Raw genomic sequence first — 10,068 nt, forward strand, 5'->3', positions numbered from 1 at the left:
TACCTAATGCTCTAAATTTGCAATTAATATTAAATCAGTACTAGTCATTAGATACCTAATATTTTAGACTTACATTAGAATAACATATTTAATTAAATTTAAAAAGTAATAATAGTAACATGGAATTAAACGTCTTTTCATTGAAATCCATGGAGACATGACTGAGATCATCAAAGTTTTCTATTCAAAACTAGAAAATCAATATTGGTTATATATAATCCTTCTGATCTTCACTGCCAAACAGAAATGCTTTTTAAGATCACTAAAGTTAACGTTGTTTTTTTTTTTCACTTGGGGTTTTTGCATTATTTGGTTTTGCTTTGTCGTTTGAAAATCACACCAGTGATGGAGGTTTAAAATAGAAAAATTGTCTTATAGCCATGCCACCCTGAACAAGCCCAATCCCGTCTGATCTCGGAAGTTAAGCAGGGTCGGGCCTGGTTAATACTTGGATGGGAGACCACCTAGGAAGACCAGGTGCTGTAGGCATAAAAAAATTTTAAAAAATAAAGAATTGTAAGGGGACAAGGTCCTTGCAATCTGTGAGGTCAACCAAGGGTTGCTTCGCCTAAAAAAAAAAAAAAATAGAAAAGTTGCACTTATTTAAATATATAGTAGAGGTCACAAAACAATCTGAATTCAAATGAATTTTCTAAAAATATACATATATTTCCTTTCTGATTTTTTGCAAATTTGTTCACTCCTTAAAAAGTTTTATGCTATTTTGGGATTTTACTGCAAAGCCAAGATAAGCACTGATTTTAATCTGGTAGGGCTGTTTCCCTCTCAGAAAAACAATCCAGGTCAACTGCCACAATCATTGTAAACACAATGGCCAAGGATGTAGAAAAGGAAAATTCATGCTTTCACATTCAGTATATAGGACTCTGACTTAACCTTGAGAAAATATTAACAATATACACAATTCCCTTTGGAAGTCTAGTTTAATTAACCATTTAAGGCAACTGAAAGTTTTCATTAACTTTTCCTAATTAAATGCATTCTGTTTCTTTATTGTTCTCGATGTTTTAAAAGTAATGATTTTAGGAGATATATTTCCAATTACTATTTCTAAAAATATTGCAAGCCATGTTTTTACCATCTTGAAATGAACCAATTACCTGGAAATGCCCATAATTGGAAATGCAAGATAAATTCTGTTCTAACAAACCAACCCATTCTGTCGTAAAGACAGGATAATTAGCAGAGATACTATTAAACAGGGTGCTATGGTGATAGGTGTCATAGAGATGTAAAGACGGATTTTAAAAAAAAAAAAAAAAAAAAAGGCAGCCCAAGAAAAGAAATTAAGTCATTTGTGCGAGCAGGCAAAAAAAAAAAAAATCTATGAGAATGAGATCGGAAAAAGAAGGGAAGAAATGAGGAAGGAGGAAGTAGGAGGAGTCTAATTGGTATTAGGAACATGTGTTGGAACAAATATTTAGTATAAGTAGTACTTCCTATATATCTGAGTCTGCCCAATAATGAGTCATCTTGACTTTTTACTGAATTGAAGGGGTTTTTTTTCTCTTGATGGCACTGGAAAAAGATCCTTAATAAATGTGAACCTGTATTTAAGGAACAGGGAGAGAAACTCCCTTTGAGTAAAGAGAAAAAGAGAAAAACGTGACCCATAGTATATATTTTCGTTAAAAAGAATACTGAACTCTTACAGGTGTGTTTTGTATTTAAGTCATGACATTGACCACAGTTTTCTGTTTAACACATAAATGAATAAAAGGATTGTTTTGTTTCTTAAAACCTGACAAGAGTTTGGGAGGATTTGAGATGATTTAAAAAAAAGCGTTGGTGACAAAAAGATTAAGTACACAGCCTCAACTTCATAAAACACACACACACACACACACACACAGGGATTACATGATTATTTTTCCACATACGATGCCTAAAATGAATTACGTATAGCAGGTTCTCAGTAAGTACTTGTGTAAGGAGAAAGGAAGATGGGAGGTAGATGGAAACAGTTCTAAAACATGGTAATGTCTTAATTCGTGTTTCTTACTACAAAAGCTGCCCCACCCACCACTTATGTCTTCACTCAAATCAGTGGCATTTATTGAGCACCTACTATGTATGAAGATTGCCCCTTTCATGTCTGTCACTTGCTATTAGTTTTTAATCCTGCAGCTGAAAAGCCCCAGGGGCAGTGAACAGCTGGGACTAGTAATAGCATATCACTCGACCCAGCAACACCCTCACTCCATCTGGCACATTATTCCTGGAACAGTCACTGGAAAAGGAATTGCACTAGGTAAGAACACGAAGGCAGGGTGATGGGTTTCGGCAGAAATTGCATGTGACAAGCAGCCCTTCCAGTCCTACCATCAGCAGCTGCACACTCCTCTTCTGCCCAGTTACATGCTAGCTCTCCTCTCAACCCTCCCGCACCTTCATCCCCAGTGCCTCCTTCTCTTAGACTAATAGTTCTGCCAACTCAGGAGCCATCAATCTCTCTACATCAGCTGTATGGAAAACAGAAGAGAGAGCGAACTCAATCCTCCTAGGATTTGGGTCACAACCCTCCATTCTCACAGGCTTGGCTCCCTCATCTGAAGTCCGCTCGGCTTCTCCTTCCTGTCTTGTAAGAAGTAAATGCTTCTTAAAGATGCCAGATTTCCTTTTCACATACTTTTACAGACCAGACATTATATATTGAAGTGGCTGAAAATGCTAATTATTGGTGCACTTTTCACGAAAACAGTAATAATCATCTAAATGAATAAATAAATGAATTTGCTACTATTTCTAATAAAGATGATAGCAATTCATTGTGGATACATTTTATTCATGATAATGCTTATAAAGAAAGTAAAAGTTAAGAATCACAGTAAAATTTCGTGATTAAAAGAGACCTGATTTAAAATAGAAAAACCAGGAAATGGAATGATATATACCTTCTCTAAGTCAAAAAATGTCTAAGGTATTTAGCTACAGGAAAAGGACACTGATCCAGACATGTAAGTGGGAACGACAGCAGAGAATTATTAATAAATGAGTTTTATTTTAAGCCTCTGCATTTCCTTTAAAAAGCTGAGATTTAAATATTCTTTGCTTGGACTTACCGTGCTAAAAACACAGGAGCACAAGAGAGAACAATGAGATATGCTTTCGTAAGAGTTCATTTACTAGGTCAAGTGTGCATTAGAATCTTAATTCTGATCGACAAAATCATTGTTCTCTTACAATTTCACTGGATATTTATATTCATGGCCTATTTAAGGAAACCAGAATTATTTTCATCATGCCCCATTTGCTCCATCTTATAGAATACTTGGAACACACACACACACACAAAAGTTTAAAGGCCTATGTTTCTGAAATAATTTGACTTTTTAAATCAAATACATAAGTGTTTGAGAGTGCTATTTTTAAAATTCACTCTCATGAAAACTCTTTATATTGAGCCCCAAACCATAATTCATTAAGAAATATGATAAACTTTTAAAAATGAGTTACGTGTCCAACGACTGTCTTGAAATTGGAGAGACAGAGCTGTCTCTGATGGTGAGCACCTATAAGCCTTCTTTACACTACAGAAAAAGAGCAAGAGGAAGGAGATGAAGAGAAATAGGTACGTACAGCCAAGACATGAAATGGAATTTAAAAGAGCTTAGAGACTATAGCTTGGAAAGATTAAATTAAAAAGGACAGAAAAGGGACCATTAGTACAAAGTCAAGGGAGGAGGGGAGGAAACTTACAACTTCATATGAGAAAGACTACTTTCCTATTAAAATGGAATATGCTGCCTTGTGGAGTAACAGACACAATACCCACTAACAGAACTCAAGTAGAAGCTGAAAGACGACCCGGCAGGGACACTGAATTTGTGAATTTCTAGGCGGGAAACCAGACTAGGAGGCCAGCCTCGTGAGTCCACATTTTACGTGGGAGAGTCAAGTGCGCTCAACCCTTTGACAAAGCCAAAAAAGTGTAGGTCAGCACTTTTAAATAAATGCATTATAATTTACATGTCGGTGATGAACACGCGTTTTGGTTGCTCAGCAACCGTATTCCTCCTCTTGGTCACGTCCCTTTGGAATGTACCCAGTCCCTTTGGTTTGAGTGTGGCTGGTCTAACACCTACCCCCTCAGTTTGTACCATCCTCCTGGTCACAGGGGTCGGCATGTGACTAAAATCAGCTGCAGCCGAATAATCTTGGAGCTTTCACTCAAACTATCGGGGAAGAAAAAAGTTCTTTCTGCTGAGCTAGCTAGGACGTAAGCCTGAAGCTGCTGAAAAGCCATCTTGTCACCACAAGGAAATAGGCCACCCAGGAAAGAGTGGAGAAAGGACGAAGAGCTGATGATATCCTCTGAGCTCATCACACCTGGGCTTTTCAGCCATCAGCTATGCAAGCCAGAACATTCCCTCTTCTGTTTTAGGCCAGTTTGTGTTGAGTTTCTGTCACCTGTAAACCAAAAAGTCTCCTGACTAACATCGAAGGAGGAAATAATGAGAAAGGGAGCTTAAATGTCTCGATAGTGGCTAATGAACTAATTCACTGGGATTTTCAACCTTTAAAACATGAAATATTTAGGGTGTCGGAAGCTACATCATCGGAAGCCCCTTGGTATTAGAATTGGCTCATATTCTTCATCATGACGATTTTCCAATTTGTACTGAATCCACTGTTCTCCCAGCTGTGTGCCTCAGTTTCCTCAAGAGGTTTCTTGGTTCTCTTAAACCACCAAGAGAGAAATGACACGGGTCACGCCCGAGAGTCACGAGCAATTCCGTGACACTCCCCCCTGTGGCACTGCACTCATGGGCATCAGCTGGAAACCTCTCCTCTAAGTGGACAGACCATTTCAAAAAAACAGGATTCCAGAAATAGTTTGTCGAGCAGTCCGGGTCCGCTGTTATGAAACCACTTCCCAGGCCAAAAGGACCAAGCTATTTGCTCCCTGAATCAGGGTTTTCTCAATGAGTCTTAGGCCCATGAACCGGGCCACCCTGAATCTCATCACTCCGCACTTAAGTCTTCTGCATTTTTTGATATTTTTTCAATCTTTATTTATATTTTCTTAACATACTGAGAAGTAGTTCAGTTTACAAATTTTAATATAACCTGGTAATTGTTTCTGAGCTTCTACAGAACAAAATAAGGGACAACAAGCTAGAAACGTCCATCCTGTATTCCTATTTGATCGCTAATTTTTATTTAATAATATTAAATCATAACATCATTTATTTCAAAAGATGAAAACAAGTTTTCCAAAAGAATAAATCTGCAATTTTCTCCTGAAAGAATAAATCTGCAATTTTCTCCCGACGGTCCAAGTCATGTAAATATCCCCTGCCATGAACTTACTAGCAGCTTAGCCCAAGTGCAGACGCTCGCAATAGAAACGAAGCATCGGATTTGCTGCGCACAGAGCCACCTCCACACAAAGCCTCACGCTTTGGGACAGGAAGGGAAGAATAATGCTGTAGCCATTGGTAGCTGCAGGGGGACTTTTCGGGAGCAAAAATGGCATTACTGGAGTTGGACTTTGGCCAGGACACTGGGGCTAAATACCCGGACTGTTATGAAAAGTGCCCCGGGATGGTTAACGCCCTTGAGTTGTCAGAATCTCAGTTTTGTATCTTCTATGAAAAGAAAAGCTGATTAGATCGTTTAAGTCAATCTCTCGGTGGGCTTCTCTAGCTTCTGATTATCTAGATATGCTTTAATCACTGTCAGATTGCCCTGGTTAAAATTAATGACAGATTAATTGTGAGACACTCCAAGATATCAAAGCACCAAAATATATACCTCGATAATATATCACATATATATTTTTTTTTCCATTCATTCCCCAGGGGATTAATTTAGAGCCCCAGCAATTCCTATTTGGACTAAATCATGCTGTTTTAAAGAGTACATAATATCCCAATTATCCCGTTGCCCTTATCTTTATGAGTCTTAACCTAAGTAGGGTGATTAGATTTAATGCCACATCCCTGAAACCAAGGTCCTGTTTCAACAGCCACTCTTTTTTAAACAATTACGCTGAACATTAAGCCATCTACGCTATTTACTAAAGCACCCATAACAAGACTTCAAACACAATTACTCGTCTCTGTTGCCATACAGAAATCTAGACTCTATTCAGATTTCTTAAGGGAATAAAGAAACATAGAATCCTCATTTTAGGTGGTTCATAAGATTCATAAATATTTTTAACTGGCTTACGTGTCTAAGAAAGGAAACATTCCTTGTATTACGTGACAAATGCTCTTGAAAAAACAAGGTTGGAGGAGGTCACTGGAAAATATTAGTGAGTTCTTCCTCCCCCTCTTAGTCATTAGCACCTACAAAACCCAAAAAATAAAATGAATTCGTTCATTTATTTCCCTTTTTTCTCTATATCTTTTTTATTTTTCAAACACAGGCCTTTGTCCTTCTTCAGTAAGCTGTTTTTCTCCTTCCCGTGCTTCACAGAGGATTTTTTAAAATTTTTTCTTTGGATCACAAGGCAGCTTTGCTGACTCTTCATTTCCTCGTCTGTAAAATGGGACAGCTGGAAGAAATCGGAGGTTCTGAACCCAGGCCGCACATTAAAATCACCTAGGATTTTTAGATGTAGGTGATTTTTTGAAAAGAAAATACATTAAAATATTAAATTTGAAAAATATTAAAAATTTTAATATTAATCCCTTCCCCCAGACCCCTGGAAATTCTGATTCAGCTGCTTTGGGAGAGGGCTCTGGCAACTATGCGTTTTTTAAAGTTCTCCAGGTGATTCTAATGTGCAGCCAGGACTAAAAATGACGGACCAGGCATTTCCAGGATTCTCCCAGCCCCGAATCGCTACGTGTCCATCTTTAATGTGACAAGTATTTAGCTAACATGTTTGGCACACTGGATGTACTAGCAAATTCCCACAAACTTGGTGGCTTACAACAACAGAAATTCCTTCTCTCGCAGGTCTGAAGTCGGAAATCCGCATTTTCTCACGGGGGTTCTTCCAGGAGGTTCTGAGGGAGAACAGGTTCCACGCCTCTCTCTCTCGGCTTCTGGCGGCCGCCGGCGAAGCCCGAGTTCCTTGGCTTACGGCTGAGTCGCTCCAGCCTGTGCCTCCACCCTCACATGGCCTTCTGCTCGGTGTCTCTGTGTTTCTTTTCCTTTTCTATCTCTTCTAAGGACACTTGTCATTGGCTTTCGGGCCCACCAGGATGCTCTCAGCTGGACGGCTGCACCTCGATTACATTCCAAAGAGGGTCCCCCTCTGAGGCTGGGGGGCCACCACTCAACCCGACACACTGCACGGGCCACTTTTATCAGAAGCCGAAAACAGACTCCTCTAGAACACGGGCTCCGATGACTGAAAGGCACGTCACGCAGAGGCAATACAGGGCTTTGGGCTGCCAGAACGGAGGGGGGGGGGACGAGGGACAGAAGCGGGGAGCACGTGAAGGGCATGCCAAGGTGGCTCTGGCCGGCTCCCACAGGCAGCTCAGGACTCGGCTGTCAGGTCGATTCTGCTCCAGTTACAGATCAAACTGGCCGAGCGGGAAGCAGGGCCCCACCAGTGCCTGCTCTGTGCCGTGACAGAGGCCACGACAAAGAGGCGTGTGTTGAGTGGCCCCCAGACCGAGTGCCGTGGAGTGTGGAAAAGCCTACCGTGACCACCCAGGAAATTACGTGTTCCCCGACCCCGGAAAAAGGTCTTCATTCATCACGTTCAATAATCTTACTGCTTTCGCTCCCCTATCACCCCACTCACCCCATCAAAGAGAAACAAACCCTCGTACCTAATGGCTTCCCATGAATCCTGGCACACACAGCCAGGAGGAAAAGATATGATAAGGCTAAAAGTACCTACCCCAACTACAAGGCTGCTTTCATGCCAACCCGCATCATTCCCTTCTTTCAAAACTATGCTCAAAATCTCCACCTCGTCACGATTTCGCCCCAGCCGTAGGCCTAATGGCCATCTCAGGCCTCATCCTATAGCATAAACACTTAGGACTTTACCTGTTATTAGTATGTTTCCTCCACACACCCCTAGCCCTGGTGAGGCTGACGGCCAGAAACCAGCTTCTCTGGGATTCTTTCTAGAAAATGATCCTGTCCTCTTGGCAGAGGACGCTGTGAACTGCGAGACGATTATATTAGTACATCTCTAGTGAAATGTCACTTCTCATTTACTCATTTAACTTCTTTTGGAACTATAACCCCCCCCCCAAAAAAAAAAAGGAAAGAAGGAGAAAATAGAATGAAAGAAATGTTTCTCTATCCTGATATAAGAGGAGCATACCCATTGTCAAAATACAACGATAACATTTCGTATAACAGACTCACGACGGGACCTGGTACGGAATACTTACCTGAATGCTAAGGGGCAAAAACATCTCTCAAACACTCCCCAGTTTCTTCATTTCTTTAAAATGGCTGGAGACCAACTGGTCTGTGTCCCTGGCTGACGAGGGGTGAGCTGTACATGGAGGCTTGTTTTACTCCACCAGCACTCTGAAGTAACAGGACCTAAGAACCACTCCACCTTTACCTGATGACCTGGGTCTCATGATTCATGATGTTACACCCAACACCAATGCTTTCACACAACCATCACACCGAGGGGAAGAGACAGCAAGAGTCATTTCACACTGGCAGACCCAAACCTTCCAGGAGCACGATGTAGCTCCCCAAAGGTGGAAGATTCTGCCCTGCTCCACAGCATGGACGACCTGTCCAGAGGGGACCCTTCATTTCCTTCAAAACCTTAGCTTCAGCAGCTGTCCACTAAGTCACACCGCAGAATGGTAGATTTTTTTCAACCTAGGGCATCGTCCACTTAAATCATCAATTTACTTAAATATAGCTACCTTTAGAAAATACTTGCAAATCATTTGTCTGATAAGGGATTGATATCCAGAATACACAAAGAACCCCTACAATTCAACAACAAAATTACGAACAATCCAATTTTAAAATCAGTGTAGGACTTGAACGGACATTTCACCAAAGAAAATCTACAAATGGCCACTAAGTGCATGCAAAGATGCTCAACACCATTAAGCATTAGGTAAATGAAAATCAAAGCCACAGTGAGATACTGCTTCACAGCCTTTAGGATGGCGATTACTTAAAAATAATAACATGTTGGTGAGGATGAAACTGGAACCCTTATACGCTTTTGGTAAAAGGGTAAAATAGTGCAGCCACTGTGGAAACAGTACGGCAGTTTCCCCAAAAATTAAACATAGAACTACCGTATGACCTAGTAATTCCAATTAAAATTAAAGGCAGGAACTCCAATAGATATTTGTGCACCCATGTTCACAGAAGCATTATATACAATAACCAAAAGGTGGACACAGCTAAATGAATAAATGGATAAACAAAATGTGGCATATACATACAATGGAATATTACTGGGCCTTAAAAAGGAAGGAAATTCTGAAACATGCCAAACTATAAATGAATCTTGACGATATTACGCTAAGTGAATTAAGCCAGTCACAAAGGGACAAATATATGATTCCATGCACGTGAGGTACCTAGACTCGTCAAATCCATAGAGAAAGAAAGTGTATTGATGGTTGCCAGGATCTCGGGGAGGGAGAATGAGGAGCTGTTGTTCACTGGCTACAGTTTCACTTGGGGAAGATGAAAAAGTTCTAGAGGTGGATGATGGTGATGGTTGCACAATGGGAAGGTACTTGATGCCACAGAATTGTACTTTTTTAAGTGGTAACTTTTATGTTACATATATTTTACCACGATAAAGAAAAAAGGATACATTAAAAAATACCTAGCCAAGTCCAAAAATGGTCTATATTACAGTACTAATTTTAAAATAAATGTAAGTCGTTAGAGCCTATCCAGCTTTTTGTTCTGAACAGTACTGAAAAATCATGCTTCACCGATCTTTCTTTTAAACACGAAAGGAAAAAAAAAAGAAATAAAATCTTTTTTCCATCATTCATCCCCCTCATATTCGCTGCATCGCAAGGTAAGTTTTAAATTGCTTTTGATAAAAGCAAATGTAAAAATAAAACCACTGTCATTTTGCAGCTGACGCTCTGTTGGTTCCAGCCCACATTGTTACCCCTTCTT

The 10,068-nt window shown here is 40.1% G+C and overlaps 1 pseudogene; it reads left to right on the forward strand.

The window, feature by feature from the left end:
• The first annotated feature begins 370 nt into the window (after positions 1-370).
• LOC111742537 lies at positions 371-489 on the forward strand (annotated as a pseudogene).
• Positions 490-10,068: the final 9,579 nt, after the last annotated feature.

This window comes from Pteropus vampyrus, unplaced genomic scaffold (genome assembly GCF_000151845.1).
Source record: "Pteropus vampyrus isolate Shadow unplaced genomic scaffold, Pvam_2.0 Scaffold96, whole genome shotgun sequence".
In the NCBI taxonomy this organism is placed as follows: domain Eukaryota; kingdom Metazoa; phylum Chordata; class Mammalia; order Chiroptera; family Pteropodidae; genus Pteropus; species Pteropus vampyrus.